Genomic DNA, 12,399 nt, shown 5'->3' on the forward strand with positions numbered 1-12,399 from the left:
ATCGGGTATATTTAACTTAAGCATCAAGAAATACATTTAATATAGTATATATCGCGTTAAGAAACTGAATATTATTCTGCGATAATGTTATCAACTCAAATAGAAAAACACTAAAATCTCTCTTTTACTGCTAGGGATCTTAAACTCCTTGCTCATCAAACATTTTCCATGTATAAATATCAACTTCACAAACGAAACACAACACCCACAACCAAAACCACTAATATGACGGTTTTGAAACACGGGTTAAACCACTAATATGATGATTTGTTGTTATATGGCGGGACATATTATTAACATGACGGTTTGAATTAACATTATTATAAATATAAAATATTATTAATTCGGTTTTGAAACACGGGTTAAATGTTTATTTAATTATTTGGTCAATGCCACTAATATAAGAATATTAGACATATTAAATCAGGCTAATTCAACTAAAATTTTGTAAAACAATGAGATCATTGGTAAAATTGTGATTTAATCTGACAATAGCTTATAAATTACATATTTATGTATTTATTTCTCCTATTATTGTTTTAATAATTTACAATTCAAACAAAATTATTATTTAACTAAACAAAACAAACTAAATATAAAAAACAAAGAAAAATTAAAATGTTATTATTTTTTAAAAAATTGTTCTACGGTGTACCGCGGGTAAAATCTAGTTCTATTTCAAAACAAAAACAATTAACCAGGAAAAAATAAAATAGTTCAAAATGAAAAAAAAGAAAAAGAATAAGATAACTAAAAATAATAAATCGTTGATTTTCTTTCAAAAAAAAACTGCTGTAAAATTTTAAGGAATTTGACATCAAATAAAAGACATGATACCAGTTTTTAAGAAGCGATCGACATATAAGACTAAAAAAGTACTCTGGTATATGTTTCGCATGAATTCTATAGAAGTAGGCATATAATATTTTATGTCAGTTCAACCTATTTTTGTCACGTATGTAATGTGAATTCAAAATGGGTCGGTTATTATTTACAAATTAAACTATATAGATTGTTTGTTAATGTACATTGGTTACGCTACTATATCAATGTTTTAACCTGATTCAAATTATAATCAAATAACTTTTTATTTTCTTTGATGTAAATAAGTATATAAATCCATTGATTTTTTAACAATTGAACTAAATCACAAAATTAGTTTTGACATAATTAGTATAGTTTAATTTGCATGATTTTTTAATCATTTGTAAAGTGATGTTAATATATCGATTATTTAAGTGATGTATTTATATTTCTATCAGTATCTTAAAGTGATGCAAATTTATATCAGTTTGCATCAGTTTTAGTTGATTGATACCGTACAAGTCAATAACGATATCAATTATTACAAGCGATGCTAAATTTTATCTTTTGTATCAATTATATATAAGCAATACAAATTAATATCACTTAATTTTTTGATACAATTTAATTGATATAATATGCATCTTTTTGTAGTGATATTTGAGTTTTTTTTTTGTTGTTTTTTTTGTAGGGTTTAATATTTGTTATGAAGTATATATTTTAGCAAAAAAAAAATCACAAATGTATAGCTTTTAAAGTGACCAAATTAAAGTGGCAAATTTAAAATATGTGAAGAAAATGACATATTCAAAATAGTTGGAGTGAAAAGTGGCAAAATCCATAATAACCCCCTACATGGACTACTGTATATATGTTTTGATTGCACAAATTGTTGTGAAGTTCAGCTTTTGTACAATATCCATAAACTATAATAACTCAAAACCTAATCTAATACTAAAAATATGAATCCAAAATGTGATTATCTCATGACTTTTTAAACACTTAATTCAAAGCCATATTATGTAATATCTTCTTGTGAAACTATGTAATAATTTTTTTTTTTGGGAAATTAGTCATTATTCATCTTCTAATTTCAATTCCTCAATTAGGAGATTAAGATGCCCATGTACTTGTTTATCACTATCATGTTCATCACCATCAGCAAATTCTTCTTGAGTATATACTTTCATCACTTTAACTCTTTCAATGCACCTATCAGCAAATTCCAAATTTGCTGATTCCACAGCAAAATATCCTACCAACAAAAAAAGTGAATAATAGTTATAGTTAATAAAACTAGAATCTGATAGATGCATTGAAAGAGTTTAAAGTGAGAAATTTTATAAATCACAAATCTTATATGTTACACTAGTCACATGGAGCGTTATAGTTTGCCACTGAACTCTACTTATCATAAAACAACGCCTTTATATTCTCATTAGTGTGAAAGAATAAACTGAAAACAAGAGAGGAAAAAGAATATTAATTTCACTCATACAACATTACAAGAAAACATGAAAATAACAACTCTACTATTAGTCGTTATTGCTCTATATAATGTGATTGTCACTTCTTATCAAATTGAAATATTTCCGAGGAAACAAAAAAAATCAATAAACTAAACAAAAGATTGTCTACTAATAATAATCTTGCAGTCGCTAAAAATAATAATTTAATTCTCGTAAGTAAAAGCCCAAAAAAAATTGTATAAAGAGAAAGTATAGATGATAAATCGATCGTAAGACTGTTTTCTTGAAAATGTATTGTGATGCATGCATATTTTGTTTACTTTTTTCTTTCAACATATACATATTTTGTTTGATAGTACAGTCCGGGTTCAGAATTGCAATGAAATACTCTATTGAATAGCGAGACTCCTAGTGTGCTATCTTTAGATAGGTAAACAAATGCAGATTTACTTTCATAGACACATGCATGTATAACTATTATCTTGAAGTTTAAATAATTAAAACCATAAGACACCTTATGAAAGGATATTTTTCCTTTGTGGATAGTGAAAAACTAACACAATTTAATTTGCAAGAATCATCGCTTCACATCCGCATTAAAATGTTTGGGTCTTCTGAATGCAAAGAACTAACTACTAACCATTTCTGAACGCCAGGAAGGAGAGCTTGAATTAATTTTTCTTCTAACTACTGTTCAGGCGTTCAATATATAGTTAATGAACTTTGTATAATTATACAAAATTGAAATATATAATAATCGAAGACAGTGATTAGCCAGCGAAACCAACAAACCTAATTAATACTACTGTTATACTCGTAATCACTAATAAGGTGTGAAAATACTCGATGGAAGCTTCACGCCGGATTTTTGTATTGTTTTAATACACTCTCTCTGTCTCTACTACGTCACACTATCTCTAGACCTTTCGGTTGATTCCTCGCCGAGATAAGGTAAAACTTCTTCCATTCTCTCTTAGCGCCACAGACTCTTTTGTGGTTTCGTTTACGAAAGGATTGTTCTGTTTTGCCGATTTGAAAACCTAATTTGTTTTGGCTCCATAAAAAGCCAACCTTGGACGGCATAAAACCTAATTTTTCAAACTGAGTCTATAGACTAAGAACTTGGGGTTTCAATTATAGAAAGTAGGAATAAAAGCCTACCTTGGATGTTAGATGTTGGATGTTGTATTCCTATGAGCTTTTAGTTATGACTCGACCAATTGTTTGTTCCTTTCTAACATTGCTTTGTTTTCGATATTTGTATCGAAAATATATGTGGGCTTATGTTGTTCGACATAATTATGCTTCAATGAGAATTGTGTTTCTGATGATAGTTGGTTTAAGGAAGCTACAAAGATGCTAAAGAAAAAAAAATGCTTGGCACACATTTGTTTGATCATTTAAACAATATGATTTATTACATATTATATTTCTACTATATAAAATATCCCGCAACAAAGCACAAAACTAAACACATATACTGTCATAAGATCCACCATGTTAATCAGAAAAAAAAACAATAAAAATATTTCTATCACTTTGAAAGATCTGAGTAATGGAAAAAAGAAGCTTTGTAGTTTAACAAAACATATCGATTTTGTAATCAGGTTATCTACCGGCTCGGTTTGTTGTTTCTATCGGTACTCCATGGTTCTTTATATCTTTTTTTTTTCTTTTTGAATTAAAAAATATATATATTCTTTAGAACTTGCATGTTCATTATGCAAAAAAATAAAAATAATCTTGTCTAAAAAAATGTTTATGCAATAAATAAGAACGAAAAAAACTCAATCAAATACTTTATTAATTGTGATATTTGATTCGAAAAAACATAAAAAAAATATTTATAAAAATGCAAAATAACAAAATTTATCAAAGAAAAACACATAAAAACAATGATTAGGGATAACGCCCGTACCAACCTAGTATATAATTAATGACAGAGAAGAAGCTTTTTATGAGAAGTGCTGTAGCTCCTGCTTGATCGGGTAATTTGGTATACTAATTCTTGTCCACTTAATTCTTTCCTTTTTATCTTAATACAATTGACCTTTTAACAAAAATAATACGGGAAAGAAACCGTTATTTTCCACATATGGAACTACGTATTGGACGCGCTTAAAGGTGATTCGATTGATCAGCAAGAAATTATTAACGAACCCGACTGTAAATTTAATTTTTCTTTTTGTGGTTAATTTATATTCGACGAGTAATCGAATATATGTGTGATCATCATATACTCCATAAATTGAGTTCATCGATCATCGACCGACCATCATTTATGTTAGGCCTGGGCATTCGGTTAACCATTCGGTTTCGGTTCGGTTGTATTCGGTTTCGGTTATTTTGGATATAGTAATATAGTAACCATTTGGATATTTATGAAATTTCGGTTTAGTTCGGTTCGGTTTCTTTCGGTTCGGTTTCGGTTTGGTTATTTAAATAAATAACCATAACTAACATAAATTATATTAACATTAACCAAATAAACCAAATATAACCAAAACTAACCGAATATAACCAAAATTAACCAAATATACAATAACAAAAATACAAAAAAGGGAAAAATATTGATTCAATTTTACAAAATAGTATTTAACTTTGTAAATTCAAAATAATAACATTTACATATATTGATTATTTAAAATATTTAATTGTTTTGAATCTAGAAATAATTTATATTTTAAGTTTATTTTATAGTTTTGCATAATATTAAGTATATAATATTTGATATCTTCTAGGTTTTCGGATATTTCGGTTAACCATTTAATTGTCGGTTCGGTTCGGTTCGGTTTCGGTTAGTTTGGATATAGATTTTTACTAACCATTCGGGTATTTGAAGAATTTCGGTTCGGTTCGGTTTAGTTTTTTTCGGTTCGGTTTCGGTCGGTTATTTGGTTATCGGTTATTTTGCCCAGCCCTAATTTATGTTATTATTCTCACAAAGCCATATAGTTCCTATAAGACCATAACTTTTCTATGCTTGCACTTTCATTATACTAAAATTGATTAATCTGTAACACACCAACGTTTTATTTATATATATAGTGTGTATGGATTTATCTGTGTAAACTATTTTAAACATAAAAATATTCAAGTAGACAAACCAAAAATAAAAATATTCAATTGCTAGCATTACATTATTTTGACAAATTGTTGGTTATTCTCATTAACTAATTTTTCGTATGTACTGTTATTGTTGTTAAGAGAAGTGAAGATAGATTTTAGAAGTCATGAAGAGATTATATAAAAATTTAAAAAATATAGAACTTAAATTTATAAAGTAAAGCAAATTTGATAGATATCATCCAAGCAAATTTGAGAGACATAATTTGCATATAAAAGAATATTAACTTTAGTTAAAAATGACAAAATTTTTAGAAAATAAATGAAATACTACATATTATTTTTCTTCCGTAAAAGAAAATAGCAATATTATACAAGAATTTATCAATGACAAAATCGACTTCTAGTCGATATAAATATACTTAGATGCCCCTCTCTCTCTCTCTTATCAGTAGCCCCACAACCTAACTGTGTTTTTTTTGTTTGTGTTGTTTACTATAGCCCCTAATGGTAGTCAGTTTTAGGTGCTAGTGCCATGTGATTTGGGAGCGATGCAATTCGGTATAAGTCAGATTCAGGTGCGATATGGTTATATCATATTCTTGAATGGCGAAGTGATTGGGATGGGCTTGAGTGTGATTAGAAAACAAAAGTATCAAATTAACCTTTAGTTATATTATTTTATATTTTCAGTTTTCTTTTACATTAATTTAATTTATTTATATGATTAATAATATATAAGCATTTCTTGAATTAGATTTATAGATTAATGATATATGTAACTGACATCCATATTAAAAATAAAATTATGATAGATAAACTAATCTAATTCTTAACAAATTGTCTTTACATCAAAAAGAGATTTTAAAATTTAAAAGATTGTTTTACAAATGGTTATTATAAATTTTGAAAACAAAATTCTCATTCAAACATTTAGTCGAACATATTGCACTCAATATCTATTAAGCTTTATCTTTACCGAAATTAGCTCTCAAGAATATGGGTTACACTGGTAAGGTTTCGATCTTTGCTCATTGTAATGATAAGCAGATCAATGAAGAAGAGTTTGAATCTGCCAACATCAAGCTTAAAGGCCAAGGTTAATTACATTCATTCACTTAAAACCCTAGCTAGCACTCGTTCTCTATTACTTATTGTTATATTGTTCTAGTTAGTACGTATATCTCCGTTAATGTGCTTTGTATTTCAGGATTAAAGGTTTCAAGGCAAATCTTTATTTTTTTTTATTAAGGGTAATATATGTAAATTAAGTTGTAACTAATAAAATATTTTAAATAATTATTAGCTTTTGCATAAAAAATAATTTACTCTCACTTAAAAAAATAGACAAAAAATTAATTAATTTACTTTCATTATCAATTATAAAAATTGTCGTTATCATTGGAGCTTATCATTATCAAAAAATTAATTAATTCACTTTCATTATAATTTTTTTAAAGTAACACAAACTTATCATTATCAATTGTGAAAATCGTCATAACCACACTTAAATGATGTAATAATTATCAATATATATATATATATATGGCTTATTAAATAAAACGGAGTAAGCGTGACCACCAGGGTTCTAGCAATTTAACATAACTTCTCCGAATCCAGAATTAGTGTCTGCGAAGCTGCGACCACTGCGTTATAAAAAAAAACGGAGTAAACAAAATAGAAAATCTGATTTGAAAAATGCATCTATATATTTCAAAATATGACAAAACTATTTCAGAACTGTCTCATCTCATGTTAGTAAAAAAAAATACACGCACAAAAAAAAGGAAGACTATACGCATGCTCCAAAGTCCAAACACATTTCAAACTATTGTAGCAGTAAATCGTACATTGATTTTTTCCTCAAGAAATACAATTTCTCGTCAGTTGTTTATTCATGATTACACTTTTTAGGGAGGAGGAACCATACCACAAGACCCGCCACGCCTATTATAACAATCACGGCACAGACGCCTATCGCAATCAACAGTCCCAAATCCATTTTCCCTTACTTGTTCTTCTCACTAACAATTCTTTATGTGTTTCTTGTGTAGTTTTGTGTGTGTTATGAATCTTATTATTTATATATCTAAAAGTTGGAAGTCCTCATAGCAATATAAAAAGTAGTATTTTATAATCAAAGAGATCTTAACATATGGTTCACATACCCAACTTTGCAGATCATGACATGTGTCTATTATATCTAATATTAAAATACATGTCATATCTAATTTAGTGACAACATATATTTTAACTTTTAAGTGTATCTAATAGTAAAGAGATCGTGACAATATTATATAGATTGTAACATTTGTCAAAAGAATTTCAGTAAAACTTATAAAAAATAATACATGTGCATCTGAGAGAAGATTTTTTTTTTAAAAGAAAACTTAACATATATATATATATATATATATATATATCTAATTGAAGAAATAATAAAAATACACCAAAATCAGTTATTTATTGATAAAAGTATATGTTATGCATTGTCTAATGAATTAATGATATTCAAATCACTTTAGCTTTAATTTATACATATATATTTCTTTCTTTTTTTCTATACATATTTTTATCATCTTATACAAACTACTATTTAAAAATATATATAAAGTAAATGTACTTTATTCTCATAAGAACTATTTTTTTTTGTTTTAAACTAAATTATTAAAGAAGAAAATAATCTGAATATCTGATTATCTTTCTCTTCATGGATTCCAACTTTTTTTTTTTATAGAAATTATATATTTATTGGCCTTCATAATAATATTGGCTAGGCTTTGAATACAAAAATAGAATTTTTTCACATTTTTAAAACATTATCATAGACTTGATATACTTGACACTTTGACATGTGTCACAATTAAATGAGTTACCAACTTTGAAAACTAAACTTTATGTAATAAGATTAGAATTTATCTTCTTTTTTTTTTTTTTTTTTTTTTTTTTTTTTTTTTTTTTTTTTTTTTTTTTTTTTTTTTTTTTTTTTTTNAAAGACTACATTATATTGAAAACCTATCTTATTATGGTAGATAATTTATTAGCATTTAAATCTGAAGATATCTTTTAGGCTATATAAATCTCTTCTAAGTTTTCAAACAGAAAATTGGTTATATCCGTAAAAAACTAACTTATATTGGTCTTATTGGAGTATTACTTCTTGTTGACTCATTATATGCAAGATTTACTTAGAAGTAAATCATAAATTATATTGGTCTTATTGTATTGGTCTTACTCCAATAAATTAACAAGAAGTATGCATATGATGATGCAAGTAATAATATTCCAATATAGCATTCAGAAGTATTACTCCAACAAGAAGTAAATAAATTATATTGTATTGGTCTTATTGGAGTAAATAAATTATATTGTATTGGTCTTAATACTCCAACAAGAAGTAAATCATAAATTATATTGTTCTTATTGGAGTATTACTTCTTGTTGACTCATCATAGCAAATCACTTGGATTAAATGTCAAATCTTGCATATAGTATCTCTGAATGCTATACGGTCTACTAGCATCATTGAATAGCAAATCACTTGGATTAAATGTCAAAACGCAAATACTCTGCATTGTCCTATGTCAATCATCTAACACTCTTTTTCTACCAATTCCTATAGATTGTTCATAGTGAAAAACTAAAATGAGCAAGTCCTATGATTAATTTTCATTTCGATACCAGTCTGCCCGGTTCTCGGCTTCCATATGACTTCAAAGCAAGCCTTCTCAGCAATTGGTTCTTTATCGTTCCAACTTTAGGTCCGGAAATAAAAGCGAGAAGCATACCCCATTTGAAACTTCCACGAATCCCGTTTGAAAAAGAGTAGAACAGGTCTTCTGAATCTTGTATAAACCGTTACTCCACGTTGTGATAGCTGACTTCCCAGTGGTATGGCATCTTCACTCATACACATGTTTCTTTATCAGCTCCTTACATACACAAAACATGAGCCACCGTACATTGCAAGACTATCCTCAAAAGATAGAAGATAGCAACAATATTCCAGAAGTCACTAAACCAAAACAAACCCTTAAATCATGGGAAGATACTGCAACTTACCGTACATGCCTGAACCTTAAACGAGACCAATATATCAACCCTTAAACATATGCCACACTACTAGTTTATATGTTCCACCTCCATAAATTACTGACCCATATCCTGAGTTAATACCTAGATTCCAACCCTAGCTTGTATGATGTACAGAAAATACTAAGCAAATTTTCCTGTTTAGAATAAATAACTCACCAAATAGCATCACCTGCATCATCATCAACACAAAAACTTACTTTCATAGCTCATAAGTGCTCCCGCAATTTTTTTTGTTCCAATGGTGTAGATTCCGTCAAAGTCAAACAATCGGTAAATGAATGAGACTAAATAGCACAACTTGTTCACATACTAGACATAAACCCTTTATGTCTAGTACACGACGTAAAAGACGCAAAACTTCTACTGTTTGGGATGATTTTGTTTCAGTAGGGTTAGAAGAGGATAAAAAAGAAAGGGCTAAATGTATACATTGTAGTACAAAGCTGGTGATTGGTAGTAGCACTTCCAATGGAAATTATGGAACAAAGCACTTGCAACGTCATTTGGATATCTTTCCTCACAAGCCTAAGAAGATAGATCGACTTGTATATAATCAGAAATTAGATAGAGAGATGGTTAGCAAAATAATTATCTACCATGATTTGCCTTTTAGATATGTGGAATATGAGAAAGTAAGGGCTAGAGACAAATACTTGAATCCTGATTATCAGCCCATATGTAGGCAAACAGCTGCTGGTGATGTTTATCTGGGATTTAGTTTCGTGAGGTATTATGTTGTTGAGTTGGTAAGATTATTTTTAAGAACTATGAACATGTTTTCAAACTCTTTTCGATCTTCGAAACAGATGCAGGCTATAAATTGTTTTTTTTGCTTTGTTATTGAAATATATGCTTTGTCTTTCCTTATAAACTTTTTTGCGGTTCAATATGATTTTTACATCTGTATTTTACATCTGCATTTTGTCTTTAATCATCAGTATTTTTACAGTAAAAATAAAATAATATTGAGTTTATATGAGCTTATATGGGTCTAAATGGGTTTATGAGTTAAGATATATCTAAATGGGCATAACTAAATAGGGTTTAAACTTAAATGAGTTTATATGGGTTTAATGTCAAATGGGCTGGGTTTTATATGAGTTGGGTTTTAATGGGGTGGGTATGCCCATATTAACATCACTACATAAACGTATAAGGAGCTTGAGTGAAGACTTACTGCCATAAAAAGTAAGAGCCAGAATTGTAACTTGTCAATTAGATTATAAACAGAAAACCACAAACTAATCAGCTGTCTTGTTCAAAAGTTAATAACCTCTAATTTTCCTTTTGCCTGGTTGGTTAATGTGCAGTTGCACTAAGCTTGGAACATAAGAAGAGCACACAACTGGGTAACAGTATTCCTTACAAACATATTCCTTCCAAACATATTCAAGCATGTATGATTTGCCAGGTTTTATAAGATTAGGAGCTTCTCCAAAATCTACAGATTTGTAGTATCCACCTTCCCCAAAGATGTGAGCTGTTTGGTAACGAGTCTGTTTATATATGCAATCAAGATCGAAAACCACATCAACTTTCTCCTCCTCGTCAATGAAAAAACTCCCAGCTCCAATGGCAACATGAAAACCACGGAACGATCTCAAAAACTTGCTCCAAGACACTACATTGGGATCAATCTTATTCGTAACCCAAAACTCATATACACTAGATATACTCCGGAGGTAAATAAACAACGCAAGCTTCTCTTCTCCAACACAAGACAAAGTCAAAGTCTGTGAACGATAAGAGTGAAACTGCAGAGGCAGAGGCAGACGCGGTCCAAATCTCTCACTTATAAAATCAAAACAGAGTAAACTATCTTCAATCTTTCTTCCCCCTTCTTCTCCTTCTCCTTTTCCTCTTATCTTCTCTAGACCCAAAAAAATAACTATTCCCTTTCAAAGACACACCACGTTGATGAGAAGGTATCTCTAGTCGTGAGTAACACAGTAAACCTTCCATGAATCAGAGCTTAAATCATATATTTCGTAACGAAAACAACAAATCCTAAGAATTTTGTGGTTACGGTTCTTGTCATAACCAAGAGCATACCTGTCTGAGCTGTGGAAACTGTTTCTTGGTTGGATCCACTTCGTTTGACCCAGATACGGGTTCCATACCAAAAGCCCTACGTTGTCCTTAACAACACATAGCAACAAGCCGTCACAGTGAAACAGTTTAGATATCTTCACTCAATAAAGTAAAGCTAACTGCTTTATAGATTGGTCGACCAAGTCTTCTTCGTTTTGGATTCCGTTGAGATTGAATCTCATAGAACAAACTCTATAATCCATCATCATGAATCCCAAAAACTGCTGCTTCTCTGTTTTACCAAAAATCTGATTTTTCGATAAAGCATTCCACTTTTTGCAAGTAGTTCGTATAGCTTTCAGAGATGTTACCGGAACACTTGAGAGTATCTCCTCTACCAATATATCCCACAGATCCGACATTGTCGTCATTCTCTCAAACTTCTACAGTGTGTCTAAAATCTCTGAATTTATTGCTGGAATGCCACTTACGGGGAAATTTTGATCTTGCGTACCACTTGAGACTCTCAAGTCTCCATACCACCAAAACGTGATATCCCCATTTTACCTTTAACGAAATAATTGTTGAATTAATTTAATGTAACGAAAAGAAAAAAAAACAGTCGCTTCTGGTGCTCCTTTCGTCGGACGGAGAAGCTCTTTTGAAACGAAAGCTCACGATTCGGTGCAGCTCTCTCATTCCATTTCTCTTGCTCGACGGCTGCCTTAGACGCAATAACTGCCGCGTCCTTCTTACCTCCACTTCTTGTTTGTGGCGTTTAATTCATGTAAGTGATTAGGTTTTGTACATTTATAAAATTTGGGGGCTCATTAGATCTTGGCATTTGTTGTTTGGGTATGTACATTGGATTGATAGATTCGGTTTTAAGAGACGATTAGGTAATTGCATTGTTATGTAGTGTCTGAATCGTATT

General features: G+C 29.6%; 1 pseudogene; it reads right to left on the reverse strand.

The window, feature by feature from the left end:
* On the reverse strand, positions 10,700–11,896 carry LOC104783823 (annotated as a pseudogene).

The sequence above is a fragment of the Camelina sativa genome, chromosome 4, assembly GCF_000633955.1.
Source record: "Camelina sativa cultivar DH55 chromosome 4, Cs, whole genome shotgun sequence".
In the NCBI taxonomy this organism is placed as follows: domain Eukaryota; kingdom Viridiplantae; phylum Streptophyta; class Magnoliopsida; order Brassicales; family Brassicaceae; genus Camelina; species Camelina sativa.